Raw genomic sequence first — 25,157 nt, forward strand, 5'->3', positions numbered from 1 at the left:
AGAGACCAAATTTAAGGGAGATAAATTCATAAAAATTTTTGGGGATTGAGCGGAAATGTGGTAAAAGCTGTTAAATTGCAAATGTGGGACAAATTACAGAAGCCCAAATGTGGGCCAGAAGAGTAAAGCGGAATTATGGGAAAAATTATTGAGGGAAAAATTTTGGACAAATTGCAGAAGCCCAAATGTGGGCCAAAAGAGCAAAGCGGAAATGTGGGAAAAGCAGTTAAAGCGCAAATGTGGTACAAATTACAGAAGCCCAAATGTGGGCCAAAAGAGTAAAGCGGAAATGTGAGACAAAGTATTGAAGCGCAAATGTTGGCCAAAAGAGTAAAGCGGAAATGTGGCACAAATGATTAAAGCGTAAATGTGGTACAACTTGTTAAAGTTTAAGCATTGAATCAAAGGAGGTGGCGCGCATCAATTAAAGAAGAATTTCTTAAATTTTGTTCCCTGTCACCTATGCAGAGCAGGGGTTTATTCACATCTTAAATTGTATAATGTCAACCCAAGAATGTAACAGAAAAATTTGTGAAATTTATTAACCTGTCTAATTGGTAGAGCAGGGGTCTATGACAGAAAAAAATTGTTTATTGTCACCCGAAAATGTTAAAGAAAATTTATTGAAGTTTATTAAGCTGTCAACTAGTTAGAGGAGGGGTACATCACACCAAAAAATTGGTTAATTTCACCAGAAAATGTAACTGACAATTATTCTTTTTTTAAACCTGTCTACTAGGTATAGTAGTGGTACTTCACACCCAAAAATTGTTGAATTAAAACTGAAAATGTAACTGACTATTTATTTTTCATTTTTTTTTTACCGGTCTACTAGGTATAGCAGTGGTACATCACACACAATAAATTGTGAATTTCAACTGAAAATGTAACTGACAAAGTAGTGAAATGACAAAATAAAATACATACACAAAAAAATACATTTGATTTATGAGGTGGAGTTCCATATGGAGTAGGAGTTTGAGGAGGCGGTGGATGTAGGGGTGTAGGTGAAAGCGTTGGTGGAGGAGGACGAGGTAGCCAACACAGGTTTTTGGTTTTCATTTTTTTTTATTTTTTTTTATTAGGGTACAAGAATGAGCAATTGCGCTGCAGTATAACAATGGCTGATTAGTGCAGCTATACAATACATGTATATTCAGCACAAGGTACGCCAAAGTCCTGTGGGATCCATGCCTGGTTAATTTTAGTGAGCTTGTCCACATTGGCTGTTGACGCCCCCTGCCGTGCTAAACACACGTTCAGATAATACACTGGCTGCAGAGCAGGCCAGCACCTCAAAGGTGTAAAGGGCACGCTCAGGCCATGTGCCCAATTTGGAGACCCAAAAATTGAAGGGGGCAGAACCGTCATTCAGTACGTGTAGGAGTGTGCACACATGCTGCTCCACCATATTAGTGAAATGCTGCCTCCTGCTAAGACGTTCCATATCAGCTGGTGGTGCTGGTTGTTGTGGCGTCCTGACAAAGCTTTTCCACATTTCGGCCATGCTAATCCTGCCTTCTGAGGTGCTGGCAGTACCCAAGCTGCGTTGGCGACCTCTTCCTCGTCCTCTGCCTTCGCCTTGTGCTTCCACTGTGCCCCCGCTGTCAGGTGGGAATGCCACCAGCAGCACGTCTACCAGCGTGCGCTTGTACTCGCGCATCTTACGATCAGGCTCCAGTGACGGAATTAAGGATGGTACATTGTCCTTGTAACAGGGATCCAGTAGCGTGGCCACCCAGTAATCAGCACAAGTTAGAATGTGGGCAACTCGGCAGTCGTTGCGGAGACACTGCAGCATGTAATCGCTCATGTGTGCCAGGCTGCCCAGAGGCAACGAAAATCTGTCCTCTGTGGGAGGTGTATCGTCTGTGTCCTCTGTATCCCCCCAGCCAAGCACCAGTGATGGCCATGAGCTGGTCTGGGTGCCACCCTGCTGTGAACATGGTCGCTCCTCCTCCATTTCCTCCTCCTCATCCTCCACCTCGTCATCCTCCAGAACTGTGCCCTGGCTGGACAATTGTGTTCCTGGCGTTTGTGGGTGCAGGAACCCACCCTCGGAGCCACTTGTGAATGACTGGCTGGAAACCCTATGAAATAATCCCTCTTACTCCTCCTGTGCCACATTCTCTTCCATCATCGCCAGCAGCGTTTTTTCAAGGAGACATAGAAGTGGGATAGCTACGCTGAGAACTGCGTTATTGACACTGGCCATGTTGGTGGAGTACTCGAAACAGCGCAACAAAGAACACAGGTCTCGCATAGTGGCCCAGTCATTGGTGGTGAAGGCAGGGGCGTAGCTATAGGGGGTGCAGAGGTAGCAGTCGCTACCGGGCCCAGGAGCCTGAGGGGCCCCAAAGACCCTTGTGCCACATGAGAAGACACCTGTTTTTATTGAAGGTGCATGCTGGTCGAGTTACACCTCTGGCTGGAAGGAAGGTGTTAGGTCAAGAATTTGGCATGGTGGGGGGTGCAGTTTCAATTTTTGCCTTAGGCAGCATGAAGGCTATGTGCTTCCCTGCCCCTGGCCACGAAGCACTGAGGGATGGGGGGCCCAATCTAAACTCTTGCACCAGGGCCCATGAGCCTTTAGCTACGCCCCTGGGTGAAGGGGTGCTGTTCCGCCGAGCGACTCACCCGTGTGTGCTGCAGCTGAAACTCCACTATCGCCTGCTGCTGCTCGCACAGTCTGGCCAGCATGTGCAAGGTCGAGTTCCACCTTGTAGGCATGTCGCATATGAGGCGGTGAGCGGGAAGACCGAAGTTACACTGCAGCGCTGACAGACGAGCAGCAGCAGGGTGAGAACGCCGAAAGCGCGCACAGATGGACTGCACTTTATGCAGCAGCTCTGACATATCGGGGTAATTTTTAAGGAATCTCTGCACCACCAAATTCAGCACATGCTTCAGGCAAGGGATGTGCGTCAAACCAGCTAGTCCCAGAGCTGCTACAAGATTTCGCCATTATCGCACACTACCAGGCCAGGCTTAAGGCTCACTGGCACCAACCACTCATCGGTCTGTTGTTCAAAGCCCGTCCACAGCTCCTGCGCGGTGTGGGGTTTGTCCCCCAAACAGATACGTTTTAAAACTGCCCGCTGTCGTTTACCCCTGGCTGTGCTGAAGTTGGTGGTGAAGGTGTTACGCTGACCGGATGAGGAGCTGGTAGAGGATGAGGAAGAAGAGTAGGAGGAGGAAGCAACAGGAGGCAAACTGAAGCACCCTGCAATCCTCGGTGGTGGAAGGACATGCGCCTAACTGCTATCTACCTCAGGCCCAGCCGCCACTGCATTTACCCAGTGTGCTGTTATGGAGATATAACGTCCCTGACCGTGCTTACTGGTCCACGTAGCCGTAGTGAGGTGCGCCTTGCTACAGATGGCGTTGCGCAGTGCACACCTGATTTTGTCCCCTACTTGGTTGTGCAGGGAAGGGATGGCTCGCCTGGAAAAGTAGTGGCAGCTGGGCACAACGTACTGTGGGACAGCCACCGCCATGAGGCCTTTAAAATTATCCGTCTCCACCAGACGGAATGACAGCATTTCAAAGGCCAGTAATTTAGAAATGCTGGCATTCGGGGCTAGTGATCGCGGGTGGGTAGGGGGATACTTCCTCTTCTTCTCCAGCGTTTGGGAGATGGAGAGCTGAACACTTCCGTTGGACATTGTGGAGCTGCTTGGTGACCCAGGTGGTGGTGTTGCTGGAAGATCCTCTGTTTGTGGGGTGTCAGGTGGCACTGTCACTCTACAGGTGGATGAAGAGGCCGAGTCTGCAACAGAAGAGGAAGCAGGAGGAGCCAGAGACCATTCTTGGTTTTTGAGGTGTCTATTCCACTGCAGCTCGCGCTTTGCACTTAAATGCCTAGTCATGCAGGTTGTGCTCAGGTTGAGAACGTTTATGCCTCGCTTCAGGCTCTGATTGCACAGCGTGCAAACCACTTGTGTCTTGTCGTCAGCACATTGTCTGAAGAACTGCCACGCCAGGGAACTCCTTGGAGCTGGTTTTGGTGTGCTCGGTCCCTTGCTGTGGTGGGCAGTAGCAGGCGTACTGTCTAGAGGACGGCCACTCCGCTTTTGCACCCTGCTCCCAATTCTTCTGTGCTGGTGGCTCTGTGCGACCACCGCCTCTTCATCCGAACTACATAGTTCACTCGCATTACCTTGATTCCATGTGGGGTCGAGGACCTCATCGTCCTCCATCTTTCACCCAGTCTTCACCACTGCGATGGTCCTCCCATGTACTCATCTTAAAACACAAGTGGTTGGGCATCGGTGCGCTCAATCTCTTTCAATTCTGGGGCAGGGCTAGGTGGATGGCCCTGGGAAACCCTGCTAACAGAGTCATCAAAAAGCAGAGGAGACTGCTGCATGATTTGGGGCTCAGACTGCTTGGCTGATTTGCAAGAGGGTGAGGTGAAAGACTGATGGACATCGGCTGCAGGTGCCAACTGTGGTCTTTCAGCATGAGACTGGGTGGGAGACAATGTGAAGGAACTGGAGCCACTGTCAGCAACCCAATCTACTATCGCCTGTACTTGTTCAGGCTTCACCATTCGTAGAGCCGCATTAGGCCAGACCAAATACCGCTACAGGTTCTTTCGCCTACTTGCACCTGAGGAAGGGGTTTCACTTGTGCGTGTAGCTGGCATAGATCGACCACGTCCTCTAACTGCAACATGAGCTCCACAAGCAGCACCACGACCTGGGCCACATCCCTTATTTGATGCTCTCCTCATATTTCTCTAATTTAGGATCTTGCCCTAAATGGGTGTTTAATTAATAGTAGAATAGAACAACAGTATGTACAGGGTGTATCTCACATGCCCTGAACCAGACTAAGCCTCAATTAAATTTGTTTGCCAAAAATGGCTGTATTTCAAATACCTGAATAAAACCGTATGGTAATAAAAGGTTAAGGAACAAAAAGAAACCAATGTGGATAAATAGAACTGTAAAGAAAGCAATAAATGACAAAAAGAAAGCATATAATTCACTGAAACAGGAGGGGAGCACGGAAGCACTGAAAAACTATAAGGAAAAAAATAGAACATGTAAAAAACAAATAAAAGCGGCCAAACTAGAGACCGAGAGATCAATTGCCAAAGAGAGTAAAACTAACCCTAAAATGTTCTTCAATTATATAAATGTTAAAAAGTATAAATCTGAAGGTGTCGGCCCTTTAAAGAGTAATGAGGGGGAAGTCGCAGAGAGCGATGAGGAGAAAGCAAAGCTGTTAAATATTTTTTTCTCCAATGTATTCACTGAGGAAAATAAACTGTCAGATGACATTCAGAATGCAAAAATAAATTCCCCATTAAAAGTGTCCTGTCTGACCCAGGAAGAAGTACATCAGAGACTTGAAAAGATTCAAAAAGGGGCTGTCATGGTCTTACCTTCTTGCTGTTCTCCTTCGTTTGACATGTGCTGGCGGCCATCTTGGTTTCTGGGTTTCTTGTAGCCTCCCACCCTGCGGCTTCTCCTTCCCACTGGGAGGAGCTGGATGCCTAGCTCATATATATAGGAGGTCTGTGGCTTCAGTTCCTTGCTTGGTCCTCCTGTGTTCACATGCTTCTAAGACTGCTGCTGCTTCTGGTTCCTGATCCTGGCTTCGTCTGACTACCCTGCTGGTTCCTGATCCAGGCTTCGTCTGACTACCCTGCTGGTTCCTGATCCAGGCTTCGTCTGACTACCCTTCTGGTTCCTGACCTCTGGCTTCGCAAGACCCTGCTTCGGTTTAGCCATCCGTTTGGACTTTTGCCTCACAGCTTGATTTTCAATAAAGCCTTCTTATTTCCACTTATCTCTTGTTGTACGTCTGGTTCATGGTTCCATGACATTAGGACCAAGCCATGAATTCTGACGGTACAGGGCCATCCTCGCTACCTACGCTGGTTGCCAGACTTGATCAGCAGGATCACCTGTTGGGTCGGTTCGCTGTGGCGTTGCAAACCCTGCTTGAACGCACGGCTCATTTAGCTTCCAGTTGCCGATGGGTCGGTTGTCGCTCCTGGGCCCGCTCCTACTGCCGCTCCGGTTGTTGCGCCAGAGTCTACCCCGACACCTGTTGCTGCGCCTGCGGTGTTTCGGGGTATGACCGGTTCTGCCCCCCTTCCACAGCGCTTTGGGGGAGAGCCAACTCAGTGCCGAGGTTTCCTTAACCAGGTGGGCATTTATTTCGAGTTGCTGCCACATGCCTTTCCTACTGAGAGATCAAAGGTGGGCTTCTTGATCTCGCTGCTCTCGGACAAGGCCTTGGCCTGGGCCAGCCCTTTATGGGAGAACAACAATCCGGTGGTTGCCGAGTTTTCCGGTTTTGTTGCTTCTCTTCGGAAGGTATTCGATGTGCCGGCTCGTGCTGCCTCTGCTGCGAAGCTCCTTATGTCCATCAGACAGGGTTCACGATCCGTAGCTGAATACGCCATTGAGTTTCGTACCCTGGCAGCAGAGGTGGGCTGGAATAATGAGGCTCTGGTCGCTGCTTTCTCTCATGGTCTCTCGGATGCCTTGAAGGATGAGGTTGCAGCTAAGGACCTACCAGTGGAGCTCGAGTCTCTTATTTCTTTCCTGATTTTGATTGACACCAGACTCAGGGAGAGACCTTCCTTTAAGGAGAGCCTGCGGAGGTCTTCTAACAGATTGGCGCCTACGTTTGCTGTCCCACCCGTGCCTCCCTCTCCTCCCACGCCTCCTGGGGATGACTTGTCTGGGGGTGAACCCATGCAGCTGGGGTTTGCTCGCCTGTCCGAGGGGGAGAGGGCACTCCGGAGACGCGAGGGCCGATGCATGTACTGTGGTCTCGGTGGGCATTTTCGGTTGGCATGCCCGAACCGTCCGGGAAACGCTCGCACCTGAGATCCTGTCGGGGGCAGATCTTGGGTGGAGTCTCCTCAGTCCCCGGTTTCCCGTGTTGACAAACCACTGATTACTGTTGTCCTCTCCTGGGTCGGGGGCTCGGTGACGACCCAGGCGTTGGTGGACTCTGGTGCTGGTGGTTTGTTCATTGATAGTGTGTTCGCTGCCGCCAATTCCATTCCTCTGCAGCCTCGAGGTTCCCCACTGGCTCTTGAGGCGATAGACGGCAGACCCCTTCTGCCGCCACACGTGACTCATGAGACCCTTCCAGTGGGGATGGCCATTGGTGCCGTTCACAGAGAGTCGGTCTGTCTCCAGGTTATTTCGTCTCCACACTACTCGGTGGTCTTGGGGTACCCCTGGCTCCAGAAGCATAATCCGACTTTCGATTGGAGATCGGCCGAGATCCTCTCGTGGTCACCGCAGTGTGGGGCTAGTTGCATCCATGGGTCTGTCAAGTTGCTGTGTACTTCCTCGGACTCTCTGTTGCCTCCTGAATACGAGGAGTACCGGGATGTATTCGATAAGGTGCGTGCGGTTGCCCTACCTCCGCACCGCCCATACGATTGTGCCATAGAGTTACAATCTGGTGCCGTTCCTCCTCGTGGCAAAGTCTATCCACTGTCGGTAGCGGAGAATGAGGCCATGGAGGAGTACGTGAGGGAGGCGCTTTCACGCGGACACATTCGCAAATCCTCGTCCCCGGCAGGGGCTGGATTTTTCTTTGTGAAAAAGAAGGGCGGTGAGTTGAGGCCTTGCATCGATTACAGGGGTCTCAATCGCATCACGATCAAGAACGCTTACCCGATACCCTTGATTTCCGAGCTGTTCGATCGCCTCAAAGGGGCCACGGTCTTTACCAAACTCGACCTGAGGGCGGCATATAACCTGGTAAGGATCAAGGCGGGCGATGAGTGGAAGACCGCGTTTAACACCAGGACCGGTCATTATGAATCCTTGGTTATGCCCTTTGGGTTGTGCAATGCGCCCGCAGTCTTCCAGGAATTCATCAACGATGTTTTCCGTGACCTGTTGCAGCAGTGTGTGGTGGTCTATTTGGATGACATCTTGGTATATTCTGAATCCATGGAGGCCCACATTCTGGATGTCAGACGAGTGTTGCAACGGTTACGAGAGAACAAGCTGTTCGGTAAGCTTGAGAAATGCGAATTTCACCGATCCCAGGTAACCTTCTTAGGTTACATCATTTCCGCTGAGGGGTTCTCCATGGATCCTGAGAAGGTTTCGGCTGTCTTACAGTGGCCCCAGCCCAGTGGTCTTCGTGCCCTGCAGCGCTTTTTGGGCTTCGCCAATTATTATCGGAAGTTCATCAGGGACTTTTCCATGCTAGCCAAGCCTCTCACGGATCTGACCAGGAAGGGCAGTAATCCCCAGGTCTGGCCGCTCGAGGCCATCCGAGCTTTTGAGGCTCTAAAGTCCGCCTTTGTGTCGGCTCCGATTCTGTCGCATCCCAACCCTGGGTTGCCTTTTGTCCTCGAGGTGGACGCGTCTGAGACGGGAGTAGGCGCCCTTCTGTCTCAGCGTAGAACACCAGAGGGTCCTCTGCTTCCTTGTGGGTTTTACTCCCGGAAACTGTCTTCCGCGGAGTGCAACTATCAGATTGGTGACAGGGAGTTATTGGCCATCGTGCAGGCCCTTAAAGAATGGAGGCACTTGCTCGAGGGCTCGGTGGTTCCGGTTCTCATCCTGACGGACCACAAGAATCTGACCTACCTCTCTGAGGCCAAGAGATTGACACCACGTCAGGCCAGATGGGCTCTGTTCTTGTCACGTTTTAATTACGTGGTCTCCTACCTACCCGGTTCCAAGAACATCAGAGCGGATGCCTTATCACGGCAGTACTCCGAGCTGTCCGGGGAGGAGTCGATTCCGACTTCGGTCATACCTCCGAATCAGATCCTGGCCGCCATTCGCACCAGCCTGACCTCTCCCCTGGGTGAGCAGATTTTGGCGGCTCAATCTGGTGCTCCCTCTGGGAGACCCAACGGCAGATGTTTTGTGCCTGAGGAGTTGCGCACTCGGTTGTTGCGAACCTACCATAACTCCAAGGCCGCGGGGCATCCTGGAAAGAATCAGCTGTCCTGGGCTGTTTCACGTCTGTTCTGGTGGCCTTCTCTACGTTCCGACATCGCCGCATATGTAGCGGCATGCTCCGTTTGTGCCCAGAGTAAGTCCCCTCGGCACCGTCCGTTGGGCCTTTTGCAACCCATAGCCACCGGGGAGCGTCCATGGTCACACCTGGGGATGGATTTCATTGTGGACCTCCCTGCATCCCGAGGCCATACGGTCATTCTCATGATTGTGGATCGGTTTTCCAAAATGTGCCACTGTGTTCCTCTCAAGAAGTTACCCTCTGCACAAGAGTTGGCCACGATTTTTGCCAGGGAGGTCTTCCGGTTGCACGGTTTGCCCAAGGAGATTGTGTCGGATCGGGGGAGTCAGTTTGTGTCCAGGTTCTGGCGCTCCTTTTGCTCCCAGTTGGGGATTCATCTCTCTTTCTCCTCGGCCTACCACCCTCAGTCCAATGGGGCCGCAGAACGATCCAATCAGGCCTTGGAGCAATTCCTTCGTTGCTATGTCTCCGATCACCAAGACAATTGGGTTGACCTCCTGCCTTGGGCTGAGTTTGCCAGGAACACGGCGGTGAACTCTTCCTCTGGGACGTCTCCCTTCATGGCCAATTATGGGTTCCAACCTGCCGTGTTACCGGAGGTATTCTCTCCCCAGGATATTCCGGCTGTGGAGGATCACCTTTCCGTCCTACGTGCTTCTTGGGTACAGATCCAGAGGTCCCTTGAGGTCTCTGCGCAGCGCCAGAGACTCCAGGCTGATCGCAGACGAGCGCCCGCTCCTTCCTACCAGGTCGGAGACCGCGTATGGTTGTCCACCCGCAACCTCAACCTTCGAGTGCCCACTCCCAAGCTGGCGCCTCGCTTTGTTGGTCCCTTCCGAGTGCTTCGCAGGGTAAACCCGGTAGCCTATGCCCTTGCGCTTCCTCCTGGCATGCGGATCTCCAACGTGTTTCATGTCTCCCTGTTGAAGCCACTGGTGTGTAATCGTTTCACTTCCTCGGTTCCTCGGCCTCGTCCGGTCCAAGTGGGCAATCGTGAGGAGTATGAGGTGAGCAATATCCTGGACTCACGCCTGGTCCGCGGTCGGGTGCAGTTTTTGGTCCATTGGCGTGGTTATGGTCCAGAGGAGCGTTCCTGGGTTCCCTCCGCAGATGTCCATGCTCCTGCCTTGCTCCGAGCCTTCCACGCACGCTTCCCTCAGAAACCGTTCTTTACTCCGCGGAGGAGGGGCCCTTGAGGGGGAGGTACTGTCATGGTCTTACCTTCTTGCTGTTCTCCTTCGTTTGACATGTGCTGGCGGCCATCTTGGTTTCTGGGTTTCTTGTAGCCTCCCACCCTGCGGCTTCTCCTTCCCACTGGGAGGAGCTGGATGCCTAGCTCATATATATAGGAGGTCTGTGGCTTCAGTTCCTTGCTTGGTCCTCCTGTGTTCACATGCTTCTAAGACTGCTGCTGCTTCTGGTTCCTGATCCTGGCTTCGTCTGACTACCCTGCTGGTTCCTGATCCAGGCTTCGTCTGACTACCCTGCTGGTTCCTGATCCAGGCTTCGTCTGACTACCCTTCTGGTTCCTGACCTCTGGCTTCGCAAGACCCTGCTTCGGTTTAGCCATCCGTTTGGACTTTTGCCTCACAGCTTGATTTTCAATAAAGCCTTCTTATTTCCACTTATCTCCTGTTGTACGTCTGGTTCATGGTTCCATGACAGGGGCCAAAAACAGAGCCTGGAAACTATAGGCCGGTAAGTTTAACATCTGTTGTGGGTAAACTGTTTGAAGGTTTTCTGAGAGATGCTATATTAGAGCATCTCAATGGAAATAAGCAAATAACGCCATATCAGCATGGCTTCGTGAGGGATCGGTCATGTCAGACTAATTTAATCAGTTTCTATGAGGAGGTAAGTTCTAGACTTGACAGCGGCGAATCAATGGATGTCGTATATCTGTACTTCTCCAAAGCATTTGACACTGTACCACATAAAAGGTTAGTATATAAAATGAGAATGCTCGGACTGGGAGAAAACGTCTGTATGTGGGTAAGTAACTGGCTCAGTGATAGAAAACAGAGGGTGGTTATTAACGGTACACACTCAGATTGGGTCACTGTCACTAGTGGGGTACCTCAGGGGTCAGTATTGGGCCCTATTCTCTTCAATATATTTATTAATGATCTTGTAGAAGGCTTGCATAGTAAAGTATCAATTTTCGCAGATGACGCTAAACTGTGTAAAGTAATTTACACTGATGAGGACAGTATACTACTACAGAGGGATCTGGATAGATTGGAGGCTTGGGCAGATAAGTGGCAGATGAGGTTTAACACTGATAAATGTAAAGTTATGCACATGGGAAGGAAAAATGCAAGTCACCCGTACATACTAAATGGTGAAACACTCGGTAACACTGACATGGAAAAGGATCTAGGAATTTTAATAAACAGCAAACTAAGCTGCAGAACCCAGTGTCAGGGAGCTGCTGCCAAGGCCAACAAGATAATGGGTTGCATCAGAAGGGGCATAGATTCCCGTGATAAGAACATAGTCCTACCACTTTACAAATCGCTAGTCAGACCACATATGGAGTACTGTGTACAGTTCTGGGCTCCTGTAAACAAGGCAGACAGCAGAGCTGGAGAAGGTCCAGAGGAGGGCATCTAAAGTAATAACTGGAATGGGGCAACTACAGTACCCTGAAAGATTATTAAAATTAGGGTTATTCACTTTAGAAAAAAGACGACTGAGGGGAGATCTAATTAATATGTATACATATATCAGGGGTCAGTACAGAGATCTATCCCATCAGCTATTTATCCCCAGGACTGTGACTGTGACGAGGGGACATCCTCTGTGTCTGGAGGAAAGAAGGTTTGTACACAAACATAGAAGAGGATTTTTTACGGTAAGAGCAGTGAGACTATGGAACTCTCTGCCTGAGGAGGTGGTGATGGTGAGTACAATAAAGGAATTCAAGAGGGGCCTGGATGTATTTCTGGAGCTTAATAATATTACAGACTATAGCTACTAGAGAGGGGTCGTTGATCCAGGGAGTTATTCTGATTGCCTGATTGGAGTCGGGAAGGAATTTTTATTCCCCTTAAGTGGGGAAAATTGGCTTCTACCTCACAGGGGTTTTTTTTTTTTGCCTTCCTCTAGATCAACTTGCAGGATAACAGGCCGAACTGGATGGAAAAAATGTCTTTTTTTCGGCCTTATGTACTATGTTACTATGTTAAAACTACTGTATTTAAAGGGTGTATCTCACACGCCCTCAACCAGACTAGGCCTTAATTAAATTTGTTTGCCAAAAATGGCTGTATTTCAAATACCTGAATAAAACACCTGTATTTAAAGGGAATTTCAAACGTCTTGATGATGTAAGGGTGCAACAATTGGGTATTTTGCCCCAAAAAGGGTGTCTTATTAATCGAAAAATATAAGCCCTGTATATACAGGGTGTATCTCACACGGCCTGACCCACACTAGGCCGCAATTAAAGATTTGTGCACAAAATGGCGGTATTTCAAATACCTGAATAGAACCACACTATGTAAAGGCTGTATCTCACAATGACATCTGCAGCAAAGGCTGCCAAATATATATTTTTTGTCCAAACGGGTGTTAGTTTAATAACTGAATATGACAGCAGTATATAACCCTGGAATTTCAAACGTGCTGATGCTACAATGCCTGAAAAATTGTGTATTTTGCCCCAAAAAAGGTGTTTTATTAATAGAAGAATATAAGCCCTATACAGGGTGTATCTTACACGGCCTGACCCACAGTAGGCCTCAATTAAAGATTTGTGCACCAAATGGCGGTATTTCAAATACCTGAATAGAACCACACTATGCAAAGGCTGTATCTCACAATGACATCTGCAGCAAAGGCTGCCAACAAAATTTGTTTTGCCCAAATGGGTGTTAGTTTAATAACTGAATATGACAGCAGTATATAACCCTGGAATTTCAAACGTGCTGATGCTGCAAGGCCTGAAAAATTTTGTATTTTGCCCCAAAAAGGGTGTTTTATTAATAGAAGAATATAAGCCCTGTACAGGGTGTATGGTATTTCACACGGCCTGACCCACACTATGCCTCAATTAAAGATTTGTGCACCAAATGACGGTATTTCAAATACCTGAATAGAAGCCCTGTATTTAAAGGGTGTATCTCACACACCCTGATCCACACTAGGACGCTATCAAAGAATTGTGCCCAAAATGGCTTTATTTCAAATAACTGAATAGAAAGACAGTATGTAAAGGCGGTATCTCACAATGACATATGCAGCCAAGGCTGCCAACTAAATTTTTTTTTTGCCCAAACGGGTGTTTGTTTAATAACTGAATTTGACAGCAGTATATAACCCTGGAATTTCACACGTGCTTATGCTGCAAGGCCAGAAAAATAGTGGAATCTGGCAAAAAAGTGTGTTTTTAAAAATCAAGAAATGTATGGCTGTATTTCTAGCTTAAATTGCACACTCACTAATCCAGATGTTGTATATTACCAAAAAAGTGTTTTTTGGGTAACAGAATATGAAAGCTGTATATATTAAACTGGAATTTAACACTTGCAGATCAGAATAATAGTGGTTTTTGGCAAAAAAAGTGTGTTTTTAAAAACCCAGAAAATGATGCCTGTATTTCTAGCTTAAATTGCACACTGACTAATCCAGATGTTGTATATTGCCCAAAAAGTTTTTTGGGGTAACAGAATATGAAAGCTGTAAATATTAAACTTGTATTTAACACTTGCAGATCTGGAAAATTGTGTTTTTTGGAAAAAAAATGTGTTTTTAAAAAAACAAGAAAATGATGGCTGTATTTCTAGCTTAAATTGCACACTGACTAAGTCTGCAAATGCACCAGATGCACCAGAAATCCAACAGATTATTTGTGCTGTTTTTAAAGCTTGGATTTCAATGTCCCAATGTAATGCAAGGCACCAACAAACAGACCAGTGATGAAAGCAAAAAGGTGTTTATTCACCAGAAACATAAACGTCCAGGACACTTGCTGGTAACAAGGAATAATAACAAAAAACCAGGCAAGGAGATTCCAGGAATAGTCCCAATCAGTGCTGAATGATGCTGTGCACTTGGCAGTCGAGTCACTCCAGATCTTGGGTCCGCTGTAAGGACAAAGTTCCTGGCAGTCTTCAGTCACTAGGAGTTGTGACCTATACCTGGTTGAGGGGAAATAACAGTGGGCACTGATCACCCTGAGAGACCTCCTTTTAAATGCCTGCTGACCAATCCCAGGGTGCCAAGTGTCCACTACCATAGGTGAACAAATTGCCCTGCACCTGAGTACAAGGCCTAAGGCAATCACAAGTTGATTAACCCATGGCTGGCTCCCTAATCCACTTTGCTCTTGTGAGTCAGTATAATATGCGCCACTGGTCGACGAAGTGCATAAGAAGCGCGTACTCGCGACCGTGTATCCCTTTGCGAACCTGCCCTCGTGCGTACGCACGGACGCATGATTGACTCAGCGCGAGTATGCGAGCGCGTGGACCCAGATGCGGAAACGGAAGTCGCAGGAGACACCGGAGACAACCCTGGCCGCGGCGTCTTGTCACTCGCCTGGCCACTCTGTCCCCGGGACTCCGACGGTCCTCCCCTCCGATGTCCACGCGAACGCATCTCCGCACTGGCTCGCAAAGGGGTCAGTGCTGGTGCATCAGAGACACGCATAACCTGTCCCGCAACTCCACGAGGACCCCTCTTGGTTCCCCTGGAGTGCAAAGCAGGTGAGGATCTTACACCCAAAAGCTCAGATACAGTGCTGGTGCACTGAACTTGCATAAAAAGGCTGCCGCCCATCTAACTGACTTACGGTATAAAAGTTATTTTTTTTCGGTCACTGGGCTCAGGGCAGGATAAAAAAAATTGTGCCCTGCACCCACACAACACAATGTATGTAGATCGCTGAGTTAGATTCACGTTTTGAGCAAAGATTCTCTCCTATTCTCTCCCTGAAATCACAAGCAGCATCCTCTCTCTACACTAAGCACAGCAGAGTGACGTGCAGCGCTACGTGACTCCAGCTTATATAGAGGCTGGGTCACATGCTACACTGGCCAATCACAGCCATGCCATTAATAGGCATGGCTGTGATGGCTTCTAAGGGCACAGAGTTAAAGGGAACCTGTCACCGGGATTTTGTGTATAGAGCTGAGGACATGGGTTGCTAGATGGCCGCTAGCACATCCACAATACCCAGTCCCCATAGCTCTCTGTGCTTTTATTGTGTAAAAAAAAATATTTAATACATATGCAAATTAACATTAAAGAGTCATATCTTACTTGTGTGACCAGAGAAGAGTCACATTTCCAAGCTCTGACTCATCTCATGGTAATTTGCATATGTATCAAATCGGGTTTTTTACACAATAAAAGCACACAGAGCTACGGGGACTGGGTATTGTGGATGTGCTAGCGGCCATCTAGCAACCCATGTCCTCAGCTCTATACACAAAATGCCAGTGACAGGTTCTCTTTAAACGCTTGTTGATTGACTGCTCTGCAGCCTTTCAAGAAGCGCCAAGAAAGCGCCGAACATCGAACTCGAACTTTTACTGAAATGTTTGGGTTCGGGTCCGGAGTCCAAAAATCCTAAAGTTCGGTACGAACCCAAACTTTACAGTTCGGGTTCGCTCAACCCTACTGATAACCTATCATCAGAATAGTAAAGAAATAAAGAATGGTGGCAGCATCTCCAATCCAGAACTGTTTCATCACATAGGGTCTATGAGTACAAAAAAGGTCAAGCAAGGTGCGACGTTTCGGCTACACATTAGCCTTTCTCAAGCTTGCCATGTAGCCGAAACGTCGCACCTTGCTTGACCTCGCACCTGAGGATAGGTCATCAATACCTGAATCTCGGAGAACCCCTTTAACTGGAATAATACAGTAACACATAAACATTGTAGAATAAATTGACTTTGGAACCAAAGGTGAATTGTAGATTAGAACAGTGTTTCCCAACCAGTGTGCCTCCAGCTGTTGCAAAACTACAACTCCCAGCATGCCCGCACAGCTAAAGGCTATCCAGGCATGCTGGGAGTTGTAGTTTTGCAACAGCTGGAGGCACACTGGTTGGGAAACACTGGATTAGAACACCTTTCTAGATGTTTCTCCGGTCAGTCTGATAATATTTCACATAACGTTGTTGACTTGCAGTCATATTGCATATCATATTTCACCGTTGCTGGCATATTGTGCTGCATTTCACAAGTATCCTTGATAATGGACTTTAGCTTCTCTCCTTGGGGTTGAATTGATGTACGATTATAAATCTCTGAGCTGGCCTTGAACCTTGAGAACTGCCACCATTCCAAGTGTTATTAGTGTTTGAGTTGTCATTAATAAATCACTTCTCAGCCTTGTTCTTATCTCATCTTTTGGGCTGTAAACCTAGGTTGAAAGCTAATGACTGTCAGAATTGTGAATAATCAATTGTGAACGTGTTCCACCATTTTTGCTTGAATTTTTTGCATTCATTGTTCATTGATCTTTAGTACACAATGTATGACAGCAACAACTTGTGGTTTTCAAGTACAGTAGTTTTACCATAAATAGGGTTACACTTCTGTAAAAGCAGATCATCTGCTTCCTTCAAACTTGATCTTTTCAGGCACTTATCACATTATACTATAATTTAGAGATAAGTGAATCAATTCATGAAGGGTGTGAATGGGTGTTATTTGAACGCAGAAAGAAAAATGCACAACGGCATACAAAATGTGCTGTGAGCTAAGGCTATTTTCACACTTGCGTTTGGTGCGGATCCGTAATGGATCTGCACTAGGGATCGACCGATTATCGGTTTTACTGATATTATCGGCCGATATTCAGGATTTTAAAATGTTATCGGTATCGGCATCTATTTTGCCAATATACCAATAACGTACTGGGAACAAGGATCGCGCTGCTGACAGCGCTCTCCGTGTTCCCTCAGCAGCACAGGGGAGAAGGAAGCAGTGTCTTCCTCCCCCTGTGCTGCTGCTGTCGCTGCCACCAATGAGAGGAGGGAGGACAAGAGGAGGGGAGGGGCTGTGGTCACTGCGCCACCAATGAAGATAACTCTCTCATTAATTCATATACAGGAGGTGGGAGCTGGCTGCAGAATCACATAGCAGGCTCCAGACCCCTATCACAAGTAGATGCGATCTGCGGTAGTTAACCCCTCAGATGCCGCACCTGAGGGGTTAACTTCTGCGGATCGCAGCTACCGCTCATAGAGCTCCCGTCTCCTGTATATGAATTAATGAAAGAGTTATCTTCATTGGTGGTGCAGTGCGCCCCCCCAAACCCCAGTATTAATCATTGGTGGGGGAGTGCGCCCCCCCACCCAAGCCCAGTATTAAAGACATTGGTGGTACAGTGCGCCCCCCCACCCAAGCCCCCCAGTATTAATCATTGGTGGCGCAGTGAGCCCCCCCAACCCCAGTATTAAAGACATTGGTGGCGCAGTGCGCCCCCCCACATTAATCATTGGTGGAAGTGGCCACAGGGTCCCCTCCTACTCAGTGGCAGTTCCGATCGGACCCCCAGCAGTGTAAGCCTGTGGCTCTGATCGGTTACCATGGCAGCCAGGACGCTACTGAAGCCCTGGCTGCCTCAGTAAGCTCTATTCACAGGGCAGCAGGGAGAGTGTGAGGTCCTATTTACCCTGATAGAGATCTATCAGGGTGAATAGGACAAGGGTTCTTTTCCCTAAGGGGGCTAAAAGTTAGTAAAAAAAAAAAGTTTAAAAAAACAAACACCAAAATATAAAGTATAAATGAAAAAGAAAGATTTACAAAAGAAAAAACCTACACGTTAACAATAAACATTCATTTTCAGCAGATTTGTGTAGGAATTTTTATTTTTATTTTCAAAAATGAAAATTCACAGAATATCAGTATAAATTATCGGCTATCGGCCTGAAAGTTCACAGAATAAAAAATTAATAAATAATGAAATATATAAAATGAAAAAGAACATTTTACACATTTTGTATCCAATCATCCTGCTAAAAGCAGCTCTCCCATAGCTCTTTCGATGGAGAAACGTTATGTTAAAAAATTAAAAGAATAAAGAAAAATTGACTCTGTAATGAAGGGTAACCCTCTGTAATTAAGATAAAACCCCCAGCAATTTATTTGTTAAAGCATACCTATGATTTCAGGTGAATTTTCAGAATAAGCTGTCAAGTGTGTGTACATAAGGAATAACACTGTATCTGGCCATTATATGACTTACCAGTATATCATACATTTACCATCAGTTTTTTTTTTTCTATTGCCCTAGATGGAAAAATAAAAAGTACGGTAATTGCACTTGGAATGTGATTGTTAAAAAGACAAAAAGAAAAAAAAACATGCTTAGACCTTAAGGTCCAAAGAGGCCTGGTCGTTAAAGAGTTAAGAAAAGTCAAATATCATAGATTGGATTGCAAAGTAAGCTTCTCATGTTCTGAACTCACTGCTGAAGGTGGTCATAGTAAGGTCAGGCCCCATTCCAAATTTTGCGATAGAGCCCCATGTTTATTTGATACTCTCCTGGTATCTAGATATGGCTGCTATCAATGTTGTGGAAGCACTGGGCACATTAAGAAAAACGGGGCAAGTGAACAATGTGCAGGGGAATTCTGTGTGCTTCAATATGAAGAAAGAAGAACTAAACTATACTAGACAGATTATCTTTCCGGATGCATGAAATACCTTTATATTCTGTTAAATGGTTTCTGTCATGAGAAATAACGTTATGTCGCTGACTGACATTAGCGATGTGCTAACGTCAGCAGTACATAACAGTATGCTTTATAACTCCCTGCCTGCCGCCGTTCTCTTAAAATCAAGACTTAAAATATGCTAATGAGCCTCTAGGTTAGGGATGCTCAACCTGCGGCCCTCCAGCTGTTGTAAAACTACAACTCCCACAATGCCTTTCTGTAGGCTGATAGCTGTAGGCTGTTCCGGCATGCTGGGAGTTGTAGTTTTGCAACAGCTGGAGGGCCGCAGGTTGAGCATGCCTGCTCTAGGTGCTATTCTGGCCTTGCTTCAGCACCTAGAGGCCCGGTCTAAGTAGCCTTTGGCACGTCCGGGTCCAGTTAATTGACTTTCGAGTTCTCCTAAGTGTCCCGTAAATCCCGCGCCTGTGCCGTCCCTTTTAGTATTCGGTGCAGTGAGTGAAGGATGCGCTCCTGCTGCCGGCCTCCTTCCTTCGGTGCAGGCGCAGTGAGGAAGCTGGCAGCAGGAGCGCGTCCTTCACTCACTGCGCCTGCACTGAATACTAAACAGGATGGCGCAGGCGCAGGATTTATAGGACACTAAGGAGAACTCGAAAGTCAATCAACTGGATCTGGATGTGCAAAAGGGTGCGTAGAACGAGCCTCTAGGTGCTGAAGCAACGTGCTAATAGCACATAGTGGCTTATCAGCATATTTTAAAAGACTTTATTTTAAGAGAACGGCAGCAGGCAGGGAGTTATAAAGCATACTGTTATGTACTGCTGACAGCACATCGCTAATGTCAGTCAGCTACATAACGTTATTTCTCATGACAGAAACCCTTTAAGTAACTCATGTCTGTAAAGAATTAATAACATATACAAATAATTAAAATATACAAATTAGACCCAATAAATAGTAGCACATACAGTAGTTTGTAAACTACCTAATGCAAACACCATAAAAACTACATCTACTGCTCTCAGTGACTTCCCCATAAACATGTGCACTCTGCCCGGGACAGCATGCACACACATGGACAGAATTGCTGTTACCCACAATGGTCAATGAAATATGTCAATGAAATAACTGAGAGAAGTAACAATAAATAAGAATTTACTAAGAATCAACTAATGAAAATCAGACATTGCTTTTGAATTGTGGTTCAACAGAATAATTTATAAAACAAACTGATTAAACTGCCCAGGACAAAAATGATGGTACCCTTAACTTAATATTTTGTTGCACAATCTTTTGAGGTAATCACTGTAATCAAGCCATTTATGCAACTCTCAATGAGACTTCTACACTTGTCCACAGGTATTTTTGTCCACTCGTCCCGAGCTCCAGAACTTTTTATTTTAGCTACTTCCTCAGATGTTCAATAGGATTTAGATCAGGGCTCATAGAAGGCCACTTCCAGGCTCGGACTGGCCCACAGGGGTACAGGGGAATCTCCGCTGAGCAGTGTGAGCCCCTAGTCTCCCACCCCCTGCACAAGAGGCACATAAAACAGTAAACTTACTGCGCTACATATATATAGTCAATGTACAGCACCTCCACCAGCCTATGTTCATATGAAAACATGTTAGATTATTTATTATATTTAAATGTACGCATAAGGTGGGCCCCCAAAATAAATTTTACTGGTGGGCCCAAGTACCCCAATCCAACACTGGCCACTTCAGAATGGTCCAATGATTTGCTCTTAGCCATTCTTGGATGTTTTGAGCTGTGTGTTTTGAGTTATCTTGTTGGAGTGTCCATGACCTGTGACTGAGACCAAGCTTTCTAATACGGGGCAGGACATGCCTTGATAGTCTTAAGATTTCATTTTACCCTGCACAGATTCAAGACACTCTGTGCCAGATGCCCCCTCCATGCTTCCGAATAAGTACAATGTTCTCTTCTTTGTATACTTTATTTTTGTATCTGTGAACATAGAGCTGATGTGACATGCCAATAAGCTTCAGTTTTGTCTCATCTGTCCAAAGGACATTCTCCCAGAAGCTTTGTAGCTTGTCAATATGCATTTTGGCAAATCCCAGTCTTGCTTCTTTATGATTTGCTTTCAACAGTAGTTTCCTCCATAGCGCTGCCTCATCCTCCTCTCCGCTTGTCAGGAATCATGATCTTGAATACAAGGGAATCTCTGTGGGAATGGAGATGATAAGGAGACATGAGAGGAGGGTGAGGTGCGGCTAATGAGTAGCAGCACTTGTATGCAGTCTCCATTACCACAGTCTGTCCTGTCCATCCTCTCTGTACTTCATGTCTCCTCGTGAACTAAATTCCCCAGAGATTCAGCTAAAGTTCTTATCATCTGTGTTCAGGATCATAACCCCTGACAAGTAGAGAGGAGGATGAGGCAGCTCTTTACCTCAGTGTTGTAAAGTAACTTGTCCTGCTGTGTGATCAGGACAGGTTTTGTGTGAACCAATAGAACAGCAGCGATTTTGTTTCCCCTAATGATTGCTCCCCAGACAAAAGGATCCATTATAAATAATGAAAGGCATTTGAGAATATATTTATAATAAAGTAATATTTAAATATTTTCATTTTCCTAATTCACAGAGAACCTATTAAGGTCCACTTTGGCTAAGACAGCAACGTATGGTGTGATCTGACAGTGATGTATCCTGACCTTGGATTTCACCTTTAGTCTCTTTGCAAGTTATTCTATGCTCTTTGGTTACTATTTGTATTATATGTGTCACGACCTTGTGCTAAGGTCGTGGCTTCATTTAGTTGCCTGCAGCAACGTTTAATGGTGTTTTCCCTGCTTTGGTGTGCACGGGGTTAAACTTGTTGGAGTGTGGTGGGTGTGACCTCAGGCCTCCTTTTATGTTGGTGTGGTGGAGTGTGAGGTCAATTTGAGTTTGCTTGTTGTCAGTCTGTGTTGGAGCTCTGCTCCCTGGCTGAATGTGTCATGCTGTGTGAGCCACCCTTAGTTGTCATTGTTATTATTTGTGTCTGTTTCCTGTACCCTTCCTCTCTGGTTTTGTTGTACGTCTAGTGTGGTGTGCTATGTCTGGTATTTGTGGTGTTGTTACCAGCATGGCTGTTTGACATGCCACTTTTGGTGTCTGTATGTTGCACTGGAGGGGTTTAAGCAATATGCAAGACTGCGTGCTTCCCAGCCTGGAAACTCCATGCTTCTTGTAGCCGCAGGGAGGTCCGGGTTGTCATTGGTTCCGTCCTTCCATCTCGGCTGCGGCAGGTAAGAGTTGATAGCATTTGTGGTGTTGCTGTGCTATTTACCTGCCATACTGTTTATAGCCTTGCACCCTGCCAGCTACTGGGCCTCTGGAGACGCCTCTCATCCGTGTCCTAGATGAACAGGTGTTCTCTGCCCTGTCACCAGCTGTAGGGCAATGCAGGGATACTTAGACTTCTAGGCACGTGGGTATGAGTCCCCTTACCTTTAAAGGGGGCTCATACAGCTAGGAGACTAGGGCCTGTCGAGGGAAGTTTTAGGAAGTGACCAGCTCCCTTTTCCCTGCATTGCAGCCCGGTAGCAAAGGACATTGCACGATGGGGGGGATTCCCCTACAATATGTCTCTTCAATTTGTCATCAGTTTTCCTGCTACGGCCACGTCTAGGGAGGCTACAATCCTGTAGACCTTAAACTTCTAAATAATATGGGCAACTGTAGTAACAGGAACATCGAGATAGTTGGAGATGGTCTTATTGCCTATACCTTTGATAAGTTTGTCTATAATTTTCTTTCAAATCTCCTGAGACAACTTTATCCTTAGCTTTCTTTGGTGCATACACCATGATACCAAACAGCACACTGATTACTTTTCACCTTTGAAATAGGCAGACGGATTGATTACAAGTTTGAAGACACTTTTGATGCTAATTACAGGACACGTCTTAGGTTAACATGTCCCTATGGTCAAATAATTTTTAATATTTTCTAAAGGCATTTTTGTCCAGGCCAGTTTCATCAGAGTGTTTTCTAAAATTATTCTGTTGAGCTACAATTCAAAAGCAACATCAATTGTGTGTAGGTTTATTTCAATAGGACAAGGAGAACAAGCAGTTGCTTTTTTTCTGGCAGTGGCTCACCTCCTACGATAACCATAGTTTGGGTATGTTGAAACCTACCCTTATTTGTTCCAATATCTGCTGTCGGGGGAATTGCTGCTAGCCTAAAATCCTGCTAGAAATATTTTTGCTCTTTTATATGTGCCCAGCAATGTTATGGTTTCCCCAAAGTGTTATTCATAGGGACTCCCTCAAAATTAGCAACTTGACATGTGAGCTCTCACACAATATATCAGGTCTTGGTTGACCAGCAAATGAGAAGTCCAAAAGAAACAGGGACAGAGGCACCACTCCAATCAGATCTGGATTAAGCTAGAGTGTTGCCTCTGTCCCTATTTCTTTTGGACTATCCGCAGGCAGGATGAGTTGGACCTAACCACCCTGGAGGCATGCACCCGCACACTGAAACTACTGGGAACGCTGTCCACTGCATACATTTATCTACAGCAATGTGAGCAGAGCTTGTGGACAGAGCTTTTGAAACATTTTCCTATTTTCATGTGCAATAAACTACAAATAGAACACATCTAGAGATGTTCCCTTCAATTACATGCCTAGCGTCAACTTGCAGGATGCAAATTGAAGGATCCTACAAGAGTGAATCAGGATATGATTCAGTGATTTGAGGTTGATGACTATCAGAATATGAAAGAGGAAGTTTGCACGGACTTGTGAACATTTGAAAAGAAACATAGTAAATGGTATCTGTTTTATATAATTTCAGGGTGATAAGCTACTGTACACTACTAACTTGTGCAATCAATTGCGTTGCTTGTAGAAACAGATATCTATTCAAATAGAACCATCATAACTAAATTACAAGTTGCCTTGTACCTTTACAGTACAGAACAGTGAAAATGGACAGGTGGCTTTGCTTTGGAGATAGAAGACTTAAAATGTCCACATATCTGCTTTCCACTGACAAATTCTAGTGGTGCTGTATGTAGTTGTTTTGTATGCCCATACTAGTCAAAGTATTACTACTACTGCTACAATTCAAAATGCTTTTTTTTTTTTTGCAGGACTCAAAAATAAACAGTTCACTAAACTTGGCCATTTATACCTCTCCTGGCTCCCCAAAAAACATGCATGATTGGATTTGCTGAGGGTGCATATTTATTGGAATAGGGAAAGGAAGATAAGCCACTGGCAGACTTCTTTGGAACAAATGTTTGGACTTGAAATTCGACATGACATTGAATACCCTCAATCCTTTTTACCCCTGATGTCTCACTGTGGCGGCCCTCTTACACATTAGATTATTGATAAATCTTACCAAATTGGAACATTCAGCCATTTGTCTGCTGTACATGGTTAACTTAAAGGGATTGTCCCACAAATAAATATTAATCGACTCTGCAAGATCTTTAAACATAACAATTTTCGATTGGAATTTAAAAAAAAATGCTGCCATGTGTAGATATTGTCATTACATACTTGTTATTGTCACCCATGCCTATCCACAGGATAGGTGATAAATGTGTGATTGCTGGCGATATGACCTCTGGACCCTATTCTAATCATGAGAACATCAGTCCCTTAGCTGAATGAAAAGGTGGTGTGCATACAAGACACACAGAGGTCATTCTCCTATCCTGTGCATAGATAAAACATTGTACATGGGAGGACTGCCTATCATGTACATGGAGCGCATTTTTATATGCCCTAACTCACAAATCATGCAGTGATACCACAGTAATGGTAATAAGTACCTAGTGATGTCACAAGAGTGGGATAATACACAGTGATATCACAGTATAGGGTTAACCCAGCCAGTAAAGCTACATCTTGTAAATCAGGCACACAGTCAGTGATATACCTTCAACGGAGGCAGTGTGACGTCTGCAGGTAAGGAACGGACAAGGAAAATGAGCCCTATCCTCAAACCCAGCCTGCTTTCCCTACCTACTTGTAGTATAAGCCCTACTCGGCAGAACCACAGCAGGACGAAGGTCCCTACTCTAAATAAGTGCAGAGACGGGTAAACATCAACAGACAAATATCAAAGCAGAGTCATAGGGAAATGGGTCAGAACCAGACGAGCTACGCATTACCAATCGATAGACAGAGGGTGGTCAGAAGACAAGCTGAGGTCAGAAGCACAGAGCTAGTGAGCCAAACAAGACTATCACTGGCAATGGTATATGGCCAGGATGGGATTTAAATACAAAATAGTCCCTGGATCAGGACCTGATAGATCCATTGACTCAGTGCTCCATTAGTCAGAAACTCTAGTACACAGTCTGACTCAGAACAAGGAATTTCAGCTGGAGGCCGCCAGCATAAGCTGGGCTTGTTTGCAGATGATGTCATTCTGTTTCTGTCTAACCCTCTGTCTTCTTTGCGAACAGCTTCATCAATAATTGATTCCTTTGGGAAAGTTTCCTATTATGAAGTTAATCGAGATAAGTCACATGTACTGGCTATCGGAGTTTCACCCTCCCT

This window comes from Bufo gargarizans, chromosome 5, assembly GCF_014858855.1.
Source record: "Bufo gargarizans isolate SCDJY-AF-19 chromosome 5, ASM1485885v1, whole genome shotgun sequence".
Lineage (NCBI taxonomy): Eukaryota > Metazoa > Chordata > Amphibia > Anura > Bufonidae > Bufo > Bufo gargarizans.